General features: G+C 53.3%; 1 protein-coding gene across 1 annotated transcript in view; it reads right to left on the bottom strand.

Moving 5' to 3' along the window:
- MGMT (O-6-methylguanine-DNA methyltransferase) overlaps positions 1 to 14,831 on the bottom strand; it is a 271,087-nt gene extending 256,256 nt beyond the window's left edge. The window contains exon 1 of the mRNA XM_082719831.1: positions 14,718 to 14,831. The gene's annotated coding sequence lies outside the window, so the exon portion shown is untranslated. The remainder of the gene's footprint in view (positions 1 to 14,717) is intronic.
- Between the last annotated feature and the right edge of the window lie 1,185 nt (positions 14,832 to 16,016).

Raw genomic sequence — 16,016 nt, 5'->3', positions numbered from 1 at the left:
ATACCAGAAAAATCCCTGACTATTTGGAAGTGAAAAGACAGACTTCTAAGTAAGCCTCGCGTTACAGAAGGAATCACAAAACAACGGGAACATGCAGGGCACTCAATGAAAGTAAGACAACGAGGCAGCCGTCTGCGGGACGCGGCTGCAGTGAGCTCACGCTATGAGGGAACACGCTGCGCTGGGCCAACAGGACACAAGACCAAGGGCTCAAGTCAATGATCCAAGCTCCACCTGGGCGAGGACAGAGAAAGCAAACTAAAAGCAAAGGAAGCAGAAGAAACGAATAATAAAGGGAAGAGATCAGTAAAGAAGAAAAGAGAGCGGAAATCTATTAAAACCGGTTAGTTCTCTGAAATGGACACACCACTAACCAGACCAATTAGAAAAGGAGAAGACACAAATGACCAGTATCGGTGATAAAAGCAAGGACCTGACTTAAATCCCACAGACACTCAAAGGACAATAAGAGAATATTCAAGTAACGTTGAGCCAATAAATTCAAACAACTGGGATGAAATGGCCAAATTCCTCGAAAATCACAAATTACCAAAAAGTCACTGAGGAAGAAAGAAATGACTTGAATAACACTCTGCCTGTGCATCGTTAACATCCTTCCCACAAACCTGCAGGCCAGCGCGGCCTCACTGGCAAACCCGTCACACGGTCAAAGAGGAAATGATATTAACAGCACGCGAACCGTTCCAGGAAGTAAGAGATGCCTGATCTCCCGCGCCTAGGGCTGCTCCAACTCCAAACCGGAAAGACCCTCCCAGAGAAGAAAGCTCCGGGTCAGTATCCCCAGGAATCACGGACACACAAATCCTCAAAGACGAAACAAACTGAGCCCAGCCAGCATGACGGTACCGATGCCAAGACATCCAAGCGGGGGCCTCCCGGAATGCGGGGCTGGTTTAACTCATGAAGGTCAAACCGTGTGTTCGGCACATGAACGGCACAAGGGAGACAACGTCCCCAGGGTGACAAGAGGCACCATGGAAAAGCTCAGCAAACACCACACTTCAGCGTGGAGAGGAGGACAGAAACAGCCGTGAACACAGCTGGTGAAGAGTAAGAGGCAGTCCTCCTCCCCGCCCCGCCCACTCCGCAAAGTCAGGGTCAAGGGGAAAAAGCCAGGTTCAAGCCAGAATGTCTGGATGAAGCAATCAAGCTTGGGGGTCTTTATTCCACAATCTCGACTGTTTGGGGTATTCCGGGCACAGGCGGGCAGTGCGTGGGAGCACTCCAGCAGCAAGGTGGGGACCGTGGCTGGTCTGCAGGAACACACTGCGTGGCTGGGGAGCTCTTTGCACGAACCCGCCGACTTATCCGTGGAACACGAATTTACTTGTAGGAATGAGTAACGACCGACAGGTACTCAAACGTGGGTATCCGGCAGACATTTTCTCAAAGATAAACAAAGGGAGCATGTCACCGTAAGCGACGTGTCGACAGTCCCTGCTGCTAATGGTAAGTGGAGAGCTTTAAGTGATGATCACAGCTCTGGGAGACTGGCACCCACCACCCAGACTTAGCCTCCCCATCCGGAGGGTGTTCTAAGGAGAAAGGCAGTGGTAGCAGCAGGCACGGGTTTCAATACTGCATCATGAGACCGGCCAGCGTTTGGAACCTGTGCGTAAATCAGCAGACCGGTATTTTCCAAAGACCAAAGAACGATGTAACAAAATCATTCAAGGTGCAAGACACACCAATCAACTTCCACGTACGGGAGTACAAAAACCTCACTAAGGGCTCAGATGCCGCCCAGCGAAGATCCTTCAAGAAACTAGTACTTGTTGAGTTCTGACACCATCTTACAGGATAGCCACGTGACCTGAAAAAGCTATGGAAATGCCCTTCCTTACCAGTTACTTATTGTGTGAAGCCAGACTCTCTTGATAAGCTTCAGCCCCAACACACCACAGCAGACAGGGCCAGGAGCAGGGGTGAGACCCCTCCCTTCTAATCCAGGCATTGCGAAGACGCGGGACAAAAGTAAATCAATACTGCTCATTTCACTGTTTTTATGGAAAAGTTACTTTTCATTTAAAAATGTGTTATTTACATTAAAATGTAGCAGGTTTATTATTGCATGAATGAATTAATAAATAGTCTTAAATTTTTCAACATTAACTTCTAATGTGGTGAGTTTGATGTATGACTCACAGAAGTTCTCTGGGATCTCCAGTAAGTTTTAGGACTGCAGAAAGTCTCTGAAACCAGATCCCATGAGCCCACTGGTGTGGAGGGAAGAGTCCAGACACCCGGTAGGTCCTACCCCACCTGCTGTCTTGACCCCCTGCAACCCAAGGGCCTTTGAGGCCCTAATGCCTCCATTTGCAAATAGGAGGAAAAACAGAGGAAAACCCCATATTCTCTGACATCCAGAGCACAACCAGAGGAACATCCGAGGAAAATAACCACTTTCCCAGCTTTCTCAATGCTTTCTACTACCTCTACCTCTCCCACCACCTGTACAAACTTTTCCATAAAAATTTGATTAAATCTCTCCAGGAGACTTCCTTACAAAGCTGCACTAGAGAATGTATCATTATTTCAGCTTAGAGCTGGAAACAAGTGTAGCAAGTCAGTGTATGAAAACAATTCCATATGAAAACATTTAAAATACATTAGATTTTTGGTCAAGATGAAAGACCAAAAAAAAAAAAAAAAAAAAAAAATCAAGCAATCTATTCTAATTGGGTTCCCATGGTAACTGTACAATTGGGTTTTTCAATATAACATCCCAAAGGCCCAATGCACACTTGTAAAATATACTTCAAACAGCCTGAATTGTTTTTACATCACGGCACTCCCAGGAAGATCAATTACTGTCCGTCCCCGCCCTGACTATTAGTGGCAGGACACGTCAACCACGTTAACACTGCCTGCCGCATTAACGAAAGTCATATAAGGAGCCCCACATACCACAATCACTGTGCAAAACTAATCACACGCTTCAGATTCATCACCCCCGGCCCGGGTAATAATCCCGTACCACTGTTGTCACAGAACCATGTTTACGAAATGTACAAAATTGAGCCCAGCTACATGCCGCACCATTATGCCTCTCTTATTGATTTCCAGGATAAACAGAATCAATCATTAATAATTACATTATAAGATGGCCCTCAAGGTTAATCATATTCTTAGAGACTCTCACTATGGAATTAAACAACAAACATAGCTGTGCTAATAAATAAATAAATAAAACATAACTGAGAATTCAAATCCACATTTTAAATATTAACAGGACGATAAGAAGCGCAGCACACTCCATCAGCCGGGATTCCAGCTTCTCCCACGTGGACCGCAGTGGTCTCTCCCTGCCCAGCAGCATTCTGGGGGCACGGTGCTGGGGGCTGGCCCATGTGGCAAGGCCACGGGGGCAAAATTCATTACGTAAAAGTTTGCAACTTGACTTTTCTTTGCAACTGGCATAAAAATCTGTCCATATTTGATGCCTTCTGCAGATCTACACCCCATAGCACAATCTGCTCGGGGAGAAGTAAATTTAACAATGTCCTACCTTTCTAGGTCCCCCCATCAATGTCCACAGATGTAACACAGGCCAATCTGATGCAAGTGCAGGCCAGCAACTGTCAGTGAGAAATGCCTTGCTAGGTCCCCAACTCAACAGAGGCCTCCAAAAACCCTGAAAGACAACTGACATGAAAAGTAGCAAACCGAATGATTCTTAGAATTCTAGCTGGTATCCAACAGGATGGCCCCACGCTGCTCCTTGATCTGGGCAGGACCAGAGACTGAACTTACCAATGTCAAGAAACAAACAAACAAACAACCTGTACAAAATCCCAAATGGCAAATCTAGGCTAGTTCCCCAACCCTATCAGGCCTAAAAATCCCGGTCGCCCCGCACTTACACCAGACTCTCCTGACACCTGCCCCTTGCATACGAGGTTGGGAGCCTTGACAGCATCCCAGAACACAGGCACCCAGGGCCACAGCGTTCCCAGGCCTGCCAACAGTCCACCAGCGCTCTCGGCATGTCTTGCCTAACCTGCCACTCCCCATTCTGCAACATGTGGGGTCCCTGGTAGTAAGATGAATATCTTGTTTCTGTTTATTCTGTTTTCTGCTACTTTATACACATTCACACCTTTGGGGATGCCAGGAACTAAACCTGAGAACCATCCTACGCGACTGTCTCATTACAAGCTTGCCCTCATCCCCAAATCCGAATTTATACACAAGCCCCCAGTAAGTTTTGTGCTTTTGAAGTAACCAGTCTGCTCTTTACCCATGTATTAGCCATAATACAATACCATAGGCTACATGGCTTAAATGGAGATTTATTATCTCAGGGTTCTGGAGGCTGTGAAGTCCACGATCAAGGTTCCGGCTGACTCTATGTCTGGTGAGGGCTCGTTTCCCAGCCTGCAGAGGGCTGCCTTCTCCCCTATGCCCTCAAATGGTAGGGACCAGAATGGGCTGGGGGGAGCAGAGGGGGAGGGCCCAGGAGGAGGGAGGAGGGAGAGAGCACTGTCTCCACGATCCTGCTGAAGGACAGCCCCACCTTATGACCCTGTTTCATCTTCATTACCTCCTAAAGGCCCTTCTCCAAATACAGTCACGGGGGTTAAGTGTCAGCATGTGAATTCAGGGAGGACACACTCAACCCTTGGCTGGGCCTTCCATCAAGTACAAGCCCACACGGGCCTTGGAGGGCTTCTCATACAGAACTCCAGCATCGAGAGATGAAATCACCACCAGGAAAACAGACATCTGAGTGAGTGTGTGGGCCTGAGGCACTGGAAGGACTCAGAGAGCAGCTGTGTTTGGGCTGGGTCAGCAGAGGGGGCTCTGGGAAGAGGGGCTGGCGTCTCCCACCCACCCACTTGCACGGCAAGGCCTGGTGCACAGGCTTCCAGACACAGTGCCAGAACAGATGTGCATGGCCATTGGGCTGAAAGTGGATTCGAGATGGTCCCACAGGCTCATTCCATCCGGGATCTGGGCGGGCAGGAGGACTGACCCGGGAGCATCTGTAGACCCTTGCCTTCAGCAGAAGGAGGAAGACACGGTCAGCGGCTGACTCTCCCTGGTCTTATGCCTGGTGTGGAGCTTCCATTGTCTGGGATCTGCCTAAGCCAATACCCTGTGTCAGGCACCTGGCCTCGTTCTGTGTGGGGTGAGGCATTCCCCAGAAGCTTCCTGGTGCCCTCAGGAACTAGGGGACTATGTCGGGCCAGGGAGGCCAAGCAACTGAGGTCACAGCAACAAGCCAGGCAGCTTCTGCCTCAGTGGTGCAGGAAGGGAGGTCTGAAAATCCCCACCATCGAAACCCAGAGCCCTTGAGCAGTTTGTTCCAAACCTCAGGAGGCAGCTTTGAGTCTGAGAGCCGGACAGAGGGGCCAGTACTCACCTGGCTTCCCAGAGATGACGCTCTGGTCTAGGTAAACTCCACGTGGCCTGAGGCCAGTGCTCTATTAGCGAAGAACCCGGGTGGCTCAGTCAGTTAAGCATCCGGCTCTTGATCTCAGCTCGGGTCATGATCTCAGGGTCATGAGTTCAAGCCCCATGTTCAGCTCCAAAAAAAACAAAACAAACAAAAAACCAAAAAATCCAGACCAGAAACACAAGCACCCAACAATCAAAACAGACCAGCAACCCGGGTGGCCACGAGCTGGCTTCTCAGTGAGCAAGTGGGACTTCCTGCAGGAATGCCGGTCACCACCGAGGCACAACACATGCTCGCAGCTAACATGAAATCTGCCGGAAACACTTATTCTGGCCATCACAAAAGAAGATTTAACTAACCCATCCAGGAATCCAGCCTGTCTTAATTGTCCTGATACGCGCTGGCTGGTAGGAGAGCCGCCCTGGGCTCAGAGAAGGCGTCCTGGCAAGAAACCTCACCAGGCAGAAAAGGAAAATCACTCAGGATATCAGAACCAAAAGCTCCACAAGTCCTTCTGGAGAGACCAACAGTCCAGACGATTCCGCAGGAACTGCAATGGTGATCTCAGTCCAGAAGGAAATGTTCTGATTACACGCATGGCAAAAAAACAAACAAAACAACAACAACCACAAAATAAGCAAAACAAACAAACAAACAAACAAAAGCAAAAAAACCCCACCAAAAACAAATAAAAAAAAAAAAGAAAAAGCTAAGAGGACATTTTCAAAGCCCATATTTTTTTGTAGGAAAAACAAAAGCAACATGAAGTACTGATCATAGCGCAAGCCCCACATGAATTCAAGCTATTAGGAGAGCAGCAGCAGGGACGTCTCCTCTCCAGCCCCCACCACCCCAGCTCACCCAGGACCTCCCGGGTTTAGCCCGGAAAGTGGGTGTCCCGGGAAGCCACTGGTCACCCAGGACAGACAGTGCGCAGAGCGCTCCAAGAGCCCGCCCTGCTGGTGGGCAGAAGATGACCTTTCCAGGGGTTGACTACACCCAAAAGGGTGAATAATGCTGAACCTTAAGAACATTTACTCCATTTCAGAACCTGCGTATTTGTCCTGACAGTTCCTGGAACAAATTGCAAGAGCAGCATCAGAGGAGCAGCGCCCCGCCAGCTCCCTGTTGGCGCGGTGGGGACCGCGCCCCGCCAGCGCGGGAGACGGATGGGCCGGGGCAGGCGCGCCAGGCGCTCTTCAGCAGACACGCCGGCGCAAGGCTCCGCATCCATCTGACTCGACAGCTTAATCTGATGATAACACAACGGTGACAGAAACAAATTTTTCTGCACAATAAAGAAGAGCACACATGGGCTTTTCTTGGGATAGCTAGCTAAATTCAGTAACTTTTGGAAATAGATCATTTCTTTTCTTTGCCCATTATTCTAGGAACTTCCACTTGAGTGTGAAAAGCCTTACTAACAAGAGCGGCTGCAAACAGAACCCGGTTCTGATCGGCGCTGTGCTCGGGACCTGTGCATCCTGGCCCCCAACCCCAGCCCCCCGCAGGAGCAGAGCCCAGTGACGTCACTACACAGAACACGGTTCTGATCAGGTGCTGTGCTGAGGACCCCTGGGTCCCCGCCCCCGCCCCCCGATGTCACTTTGTAACCATGACAACTTCAGGCCATGTAGGCTTCACGGCCGCATTTCTAAGACCTCGGCCAGGTGGTTGTCACCAGTGTGGAGTACACAGCCGGCGCAGCCAGGCGGCCTCGACGCACCTCATCCTTGACTCCAGGCAAACCACTGGTGCCTTTCCGCCTGTCCCTACAGCACGCCAGAGGGTGGCCTTCCCGAACCCCCCCGGTGGCGCAGCCCAGGCCTCCCTCCACAAAGCCACCCACCTCTCATGGCTCACGGCCCCCTCACAAGTCCCTGTCCCTGGGGAGGCCTTCTCCAACCTCCTTCAACCACTGGCTCCCCCCAACCACGGCCGCCCTCACCCGGGCGCACCGCCAGAAGCACTGAGAACCTAAAACAGAGCCCCTGGTGGGCAGGCCGGCTCCCCGCACGTACCGGTCCCCCCGCGGAGAACGGGCCGGGGCGGCTGTGCCGTGAATGAGCCCCCCGCGCCCTGCTGACATTTCTGCCCGGGCGAGGTTACAGAAGGCAGCCCCCACTCCAGAACCCAAATGCCAGCACGACAGAAAGGGTTTATTTACCCTTCCAAGGCCAGATCGTTTTCCCTAACGTCCCCGAGATGTTAGAGTCTGTGAGTAAGAAGCATACACACCACACGTTTTTCCTTTCTCACTAAACAGTTCATTCTCAACAGTCATCTTCCAGGACCTCCTCCCTCACCGCACGGCGCTCTGTCAGAAAGCCCTACAGGACCCCTGGGCTTCCCACAAACGGTCCCCACGCCACCTCGGACACGATGCCCGTGACTGCACTTCGCCACCCCGACCTTTCCCCCTCCTGCCTGTCATTCCTTCCTCCCCAGCAGAGGACTCAGTGGCCCCCACTCACAAAGGTCCCAGGGCCAAGGCTCAGAGAAAACAGGCCCCTTCCTGGCGGGCCTCCTGCTCACTCTGGGTCTCCTCTCTAGCCCCGACTCCCACCCCTCCTCCCGCCGAGCCGCTCACAGGCCCGCCTTCATCCCGGAGCCACGTTCCTACGGCTCAGCCTGCAAAGTCCCGCCCATGGGCCACTTGGACAGACCTTAGGAGTCTCTGCACAAACGCTGGAATCGGGAGCAAGTCCACGGCCCGTCAGGACTGGCGGAGGCACGTGGCTGAAGTCCGGAACACAGCCTGGCCCTCAGGGAGCTCGCCTCCCTTCTCCGGCACCCACACGACTGTGCTCCCGCTCTCAAACAACGTACAGGGTGTACAGGGAAGCCTTCGACGTGGTCTCGCCGTGTCCTGTGTTCAGCCCTGTACTAGGGGTGTGCGTACTGGGAGGTTCAGAACATGTAAGTTCGGACACATGGGTATGCACTGATTTATGCCACATCTCGCCCCCAGAAGGACTTGTGCCATTCCTCCGCCTCACCCCTGCAAAGGCAGCACGGCACAGCGTGGGGCTAATACGGAGCTCCGCTCCTACCCTGCAAGCCCTCGGCAGGCCACTCAGCCTCCCCCAGAGCCCGTCTCCTCATACACAAAACAAACGGACGGTGTCTCTGTCATCCTGGGAGCCTGAGGACAGAGAAGTCCATCTGTGCTAAGCCGCCGGCTCAGTAAGCCCTCAGGAAGCGCCGGCGTCAGCAACAGCATTACCGTGCTGGCGGGAACCTTCTGGAACTTGACTACCTAACTCTACCGGGCTAAACCAGAAGAGGGTAAAGAGACATGCACACAAATTACTGTGGATTTTCTATTTTAGACAGAGCTGACCTCAGGATTGCCTCACCCCCTGCTACTGTGGTTGGAACAGTCACACACGGGAAAATGCTGTCCTGTGCCGGTGTCCCTACTGGGTCCTGAGCCCTGCCAGTGTCCGACGTGGTGTGTCATCCGTCAGCACATTGTTACAGATTGACAGATGACTCCGGGGCCGCGGGAGCCTGGCAAGCCCACCAGGCACACACCTGCCGAGCCCACCGGCCTGCTCCCAGCCCACGTGGCACAAGCCTGCCGTGGGCATGGCACACGGAAGCCCACAGTGCTGCCAACTGAGTAGGAAACGCCTCGACATCAGCCACCTCCGTAGCTCGCACAGTGTCAACGGGGAGAAAATGGAAAGTGGCCGCAGAGGGAACCACCTCCTAGAGACGACGAGAATTGGAGAAACCTAGCTGATGAGCTCTGGGCCGCATCCCGCTCCAGACCAGACAGAAGGCCACGAGCCCCTGGAATCACAGACACGTGAAGGTGGAACCCTGCAGCCAAGACTCCGGCACCAGCCCTGCCTCCTCCGAAAACCAGCTGGTGGCTCCGAGCAAACAGACGTCAACTGTCGCTGTCATTCGGGGCTCACCAGGGCCCGGTGTGGTCTGCAGACAGGACTCCCTCCGAACAGGCAATAGCGGCCCTATGGATGGCAGCATCCTTTTCCCTATCTGAGGGGAAACCGCGATTCAGAAAAATAGAGTAAGTTTACTCAAGGTCATATAACCACGTCCAAAGAGGCCGTCTTGTTACTGGAGGCGGCACGCTTACCCCTGTGCGTGCTGCCCCACAGGGGAGCCGGGGTCATCTGTGCATCTAGGAAACAAGGATGCTGGCTGGGCTGGAGGGAAACCAGGACTTCTGTTTGGCTCCTTCCTCCCCCTCTTCCAAGTACAATCTCATTCCCACATGGGACTGTGGTTCAGACTAAGACTCCTCCCCAGGCAGTGCTTCACGATTTTTGATTCATGCGCTTATACTCACCAGGTAGACAGTCTAGGCGTGATATTGCCATCAGCCCGATGGGGAGGCAGCTTGGGGTTTAACCTTTGCTTTAAGTCACCCAACTAGGTGGAGCATCGGCGTGGCTGGGTCAGTTAAGCACTTGACTCTTCATGCTCTCAGGGTGATGAGATCGAGCCCTGCTTTGGGCTCCGCAATGGGCACAGAGCCTGCCTGACATTCTCCCTCTCTCCCTCTCTCCCCTGCTCTCTGTCTCTCTCTCTCTCTTGCTCTATAAAACCCCAAAACAAACAAACAAACAAAAAATAAAGTCGCCTAACTAGCAAACGGAACCACCCAAGTCCCTCCCCTTATTCTGACACCACTCAGGCCCCGTTGAAATAAAACTCAACTCAGTTCCACAGAAACACACTCAGTTGTGTATTTGAAAATGAACCCTCACCTGAAACCGTGAAAATGCTTCTACCCACACAGGGAGAAAAGCAACACCAGCCAGTCAGAAGGAAAGACGGGAGTGAAATATAATATGGCCGTCCATGCTTAACGTTTGTTTGTTAAAAGTAATGCCAAAGTTTTGGTAACATCTGCATCTTCTGTCATAACCACAAGGCCGAAAACTGTACGCTACGATAGCATGTTAGGTTTGCAATCTGAAGAGATTCACATGTCCCTCAGGAGTTACAAAGCCGTACACAGATCCATAAGCACAGGCGATGGAGAACAACGTTGCCGCAAACGGATCCTTCTGGAAAGAGAGCTCCGGAGCTCACCTGGGCTAGAGCATCATTATCCTCAGCCATCCCAAAGATTTCTCAAGAGATGCTCAAACATTAGGGTCCCTAGAATACCCTGGGAAGCTTGCAAATACACAGGTCCGCAGGTTCTGACCCCATAGGTCTGACAAGGAGCCCTGTAATCTGCCCTTTTATATATATATATATTATTATTATTATTTGTCAGAAAGAGAGAGAGAGGGAGAGCAAGCAAGCACAGGCAGACAGAATGGCAGGCAGAGACAGAGGGAGAAGCAGGCTCCCTGCCAAGCAAGGAGCCCGACGTGGAACTCGATCCCAGGACTTTGGAACCATGACCTGAGCCGAAGGCAGCCGCCCAACCAACTGAGCCACCCAGGCGTCCCATAATCTGCCGTTTTTAACCAGCACCTTCAGTAATTCTGAGAGCAGCAGGGCTCAGACCACTGTCAGAGAAAGCTGATCTGCTACGGCTCATGCAGAGCCCGCTCCAAGGACAGCAACGGATCCCACACTCCAGTGGGGGCTTCTAATAATGACCCCAAACAAGCGGGTCAAAATCTGAAGGTAACACCTTTGGTCCCAACTTTTAGCCCTTTTGACAGGGGAGTAAACTGTAGTGGCTAGCAATTTAAAAACAAACAAGAATTAACCACCAGTTACTTATTAAATTCCAACATTTTCTCCGTCCCATCCCGTGTTCTGCCACGATTCAATTCTCTCTCCTCACTCATCCTGGTACCTCTCACCACGCAGGGCTGGAGTTGCCCCGTCTGTCAGTAAGGTAAGAGTTTTCAAAACTACTCTCCATATGACTCAATTTGTCAGTAAAAACTGCCACCAGCGCTGTGCTTGCAGAAAAATGTCCATAAATGCATTATTGCAACTGGCAGATCGATGTCTATAATAAAAACAAATAGATTTAACAAGTGCCTGCTTTTACGAGTGGTGCCATTGGCGGACTGCGCGTTCAGTGTCACCCCCAGACTTCTGGGAACGGGCCAGAGAGCTCGGCCCGGATCCCCTGCTGACTTCACAAGTGCTGCCAGTAGGAAATTATTCTAACAAGACAATCTTCGAAGTAGCAGAGTGAACATACGAGGCATTTATAACTCTCTCTCAATCCCTTTCATGGTGCTGCACATACACGGACAACAAGTTTAGCATCTGTAAGGAAATGTTTCTGTGGAACTTTTAACTGGTTTTACTACCGCTGTATCACAAGCCTAAGTTTACTCCAGGAGCGGGGGACAGGGACAGGAGGCCTGCCTCCCTGGAGAACATGAAAACAACTTGTATCGAGAATGAGTTTCAGCATTTAAAACGTAGCCAGTAGTGTCACTGCTGTGTCAGTGGCCCCTGGGGCTGCCTCCTTATTTAGTTAGCTCACTAAGGCAGACATCAGGCGCACGGCTGCCCCACATGGGCTTCGCTGCCAGGGAGAGTCTGAGCACCTTGGCGAGACACTGTGACCAATTTACATGGAAGCCCCATCTGCCAAAACCACTCGGATTCCTTCAAAGGTTACAAAAGGTCACAAAATGATTTATTCTTCTTCTTGGATGATTCATTTTAATAGCTACACACAGGAATAAGTCATTCACTACATTGCTATATTCACTCTATGGTTTTCCCCAAACCTTGCACCCTACCCCCTGCCCCCATCTAAGCTCTTTATTATGAAACTTTTTTATATCAAAAGGAAATGACTCTTGCACTGACCAGCAAATATGCACTTGTCACCCAAAGGCCACAGAACACACACCTGGCGGTACTTTGTCTGCAACACTGGGTCTCAACCTTCCATCTACCTTTGCCCAAGACAGGCCTCCAGAGCTAACAGAAGGGGAAAATGCACCCTGGGACCCACAGGAAAACCAGCTCTCCTGCACAGCTCAAACCCCTGCTCCCATGCAGACGAGCACACATACTTTCACTTTAAACCGGGAATGGGGTGCCGTTGCGTGTGCTCGCTCGTCTGCATAAATGAGAAGGTTGACAGGGAACCCACTCACGCCCAGTGGGAATGTTATAATTTACATGTTCCCGATTTTTACAGCTTCAGGTTTGGGGTGACATTCTGAGATAGGTCCCAAGCTCTTTCAGAAAGCATCTGCACCAGAAGCTACCTACCCCAGGAACAAGAAACCTATCAGGAAGGATTAGGACAGTAGCCAAATGAGCTCAGGGCCTTTCAGAGACTGGGACCCCAACCTACATGTCTGCAGGGACCAGAGACATGCTAGGAAGTCAAAACCCTCAGGGTAAGTTGACCTACAAGAGGAATTTGATAGTTAAGTAGTTCGGTAAGGTCCGAGTGGAGTATAAAAACAAACCTGACAATAACCTTAACACGTGACTACAGCAAATGAGTATTCAGAAAATACTGTTTTGCTTCCATGTTTTTTCTATTAAGGAGACTGTACTACAAACTGAAAAGAGCCTTGAGGCTGAAAACAGGGAGTTGGAATAGAACCGCATTGGTGGTCTGAATCCGTGGCTTCCAGGTGTCCTCGGCAAAACGAGAAAACTCAAGGCAGCTGAGGAAGTTTACTGAGCAGCACACTGTTGGGTTCCTGAGATGGGAGGAGCAGAGGAAACTGCAGAATGCCAGGGAGGCCCCCTTCTCTCTCGGGCCCCACCACCCTCTCTTCCCGCACGGACAGACGAGGCCCGCGTCCATACCCCGGCAAAGGAGACTGTGGGGACAGAAGGCCCAGGTGAAGGGTCCAAGTGAGACCCCAAACCAGAGGACAAGAAAGGTCTGAGAATCTCCACTGAACAAGAGTGAGACGGTCCTAGCGTGTCCACATCTAGCGCTTTGCTCTCTAAACCTCCCTCGCCGGCAGGGGAGGCGTCTTAGAGCAGGGTCTCATAGCTCCAGAATAGGGCTGTGACAGTACAGGTTTGCTTTAATGAAACGTGCATTCACGTGGAAAAGCTGCCGTACTCTACAGCTCTGTACTGGAGGCCCAGCTGACCCCACCCGCATACCGTACCGGACTCTACTACTCAAATCCCAGCTCAAGGCAAGAACCCAGGAGGAAATGCAACACTTGCCAGAACAAGGCCAAGTCTCCTTTGCTACCAGCAGACTCTGGACCTCCCCAAGTGTGGACATGGTGTGACCTGCCTTCAGGACGATGTGTCTGAGCTAACAGTCTGAACTCACTGCTGCGGGGGGTGGCAGGGCTGGGGAGGAGAGCTCTGACACTGTTTCCTTAAAGTTGTGTTGCCCCCTGCATGCTTTTGTCTCTGTGTCTTCTGCACCTCTGTGTTTTACCCATCGAAGGACTTGGAAACAACAAAGCTATCTCTTCATCATGTGTCTTTCGGAGATGGAGAGGACGGCCTGCCTTGGACACTCTCCAGACTCCTATTTAAATAGTCCAATTCTCCGTTCCTTATGTGCAACAGTGTCTTGTTCGGCCACAACAGAGGTGACCCCTCCTGGACAAAGCAGCCTCCTTCTGCATGATGGCTGCCCACCGAACCAACCGCTATGCTCGCATCTACAAAATGGGCCTCCAGGCACAAAGGCAAGTACCGAGCAGAGGTCTTGGGAGCCAAGACCATTCCGAGGTCTCGGGAAATGCAGAGGCCAGGCCGGGAGGGAGCGATGTGCGGTTTCGAACACTGCTCTGCTGTAGGATCCAGACGTGGGGATTATGGCGCCCAGCGTAGTAAATGGCTCTCAGACTCCCACTTGTTCACCCTAAGTGTTTACAGAGGCAATTAGGGCGAAACGAACACAAACACCAGCCACGATAATGAGGCCCCAGAATGGGGTCCTCCTCCGGCGCTGCCTTAAGCACGGGGAGGACGGGTGGATTTCTGCCCCAGAAGTAGGCGAAAGGCTGGTTACTGCAAGGAGGGGCCGGCGGAGGCCCTCGGGAAGCTTCCTGCGAACAGAAGGCAGAGGGCGGCCCCAGGCGCTGGTCAGCAGGGCAGGGCAGAGCCTTGCGCAGGGACAACGTCGAAGGTGTGGGCCCACCGGAGGTGCGGTGCGGCGGCCAGCAGCCCACAGTGGGCCGCGGTCACCGCAGCGCAACGTGGTCCAGGGGCCCCAGGCCAGGGGTAGGCGGGCCCAGCCTGGGCGCACCTGGGCGCACGTGGGGCCTGGGCGGAGCGGGCAGGCGGGGGAGGGGGGGCGGCCCCGCCCACAGGACCACAGGCTTCAGACGACGGCCCATCCTAGGAAAGGCCCCGACTTCTGCGGGAGGGCAGCAACCCAGACACTCACCGCGTCGCCCAGGCCGCAGACCCCGAGGAGCTGAGAGCGCGGAAAATCCAAGCGCCACAGGAGCCCGCGCGCGCCTGGGCACGTCCGGGGCGCGGGGGCGGGGCCGGGACGGCCGGGGGCGGGACCGGGACGCTCTGGGGGCGTGGCCGAGGTGGGCGTGGCCTGGGCGGGACGGAAGCGCGGCCGGGGCGCGGGAAGCCGAAGCGCGCAGGGGCGGGGCCCAGATGGGGCGTGGCCAGGAAGTGCGGGGAGCGCGGCCGGGGCGGAGGCGGGGCCGAAAGGGCGGGGTGGGGCTGGGCCCCGCGAGCGTTCCCCGGGGCCGGAGCATGCCCAGTGCGGCGGCGCCCGGCGGACCCTGATCCGCGCAGCCTCGCTGGCCGCGTGGCGCCGCCGGGTCGCAGTCTTGCGGAGGGCGGTGGGGCGTGGGGGGCGCCGCGCGGGGTGCGCCCACTAATCCTGTTGCTGGTTCTGCCCTGCGGGGCCGCAGTCCGGAGCGCGGACTGCCTGCCGGGGCCTCCCAGAGGGCAGGGCCCGACAGGACTCCAGGCACCGTCCGGGTGATGCTCCAGCAGAGGGGCCTGGGGTTAGTCTCCAGTGCCTGTGGTCAGAGGCGGCCGTGCAGGGCCCTTCAGGTCCTGGGGATCATCAGGACACACCCAGATTCCCGGGCCCTGGCAGCCAGGCCAGTCTCAGGTGCTGTTCAGCGAGCACACGGGTGCCAGGCACTGCTTGGGGCTGTGTGGACGCTATTACGGTTGAATTGTGCTCCCGCAGAAAGATGTGTTGGAGTCCTACCCCCCAGTACTCAGAAAGTGACCTTATTTGGAGACAGGATCTTTACAGAGGTAACAAATAACCATGAGTCATTAGGCTGGGCCCCTAATCCCAGTAGGACTGGTGTCCTCGTAAGCAGAAGGCCAGGTGAAGGCGGACGCAGGGAGAATTCTGAGATGAAGGGTGCCGAGCGATGCATTCCCCCGAGGAGAGCCTGGGATAAGACAGGCGTGCCCAGCATCCGTCCCTAGAACCTTCGGTGGGAGCAAGGCCCTCTCCACACCAGACTCCAGGGCTCCAGAGCTATGAGACAGTACGTGTGTCTTCTTTCTGGACACCCATTTTGTAGCACCTTTTATGGCAGCCCCAGGAAATACCATAGACACATTGTATCTAGCTTGTGGGCATAAGGACCTCTGGGAGTATCTCCCAAAGCTTAAGGGAGGTCACACACTCATTGGTCCCATCACAGGACTACGTGCTTTAAACCATCTATGGGGTTCCTGGGTTCTCTTTTCTTAGTGG

The sequence above is a fragment of the Mustela nivalis genome, assembly GCF_964662115.1.
Source record: "Mustela nivalis genome assembly, chromosome: 2".
Lineage (NCBI taxonomy): Eukaryota > Metazoa > Chordata > Mammalia > Carnivora > Mustelidae > Mustela > Mustela nivalis.
This window is presented reverse-complemented; position numbering and strand designations above follow the sequence as displayed.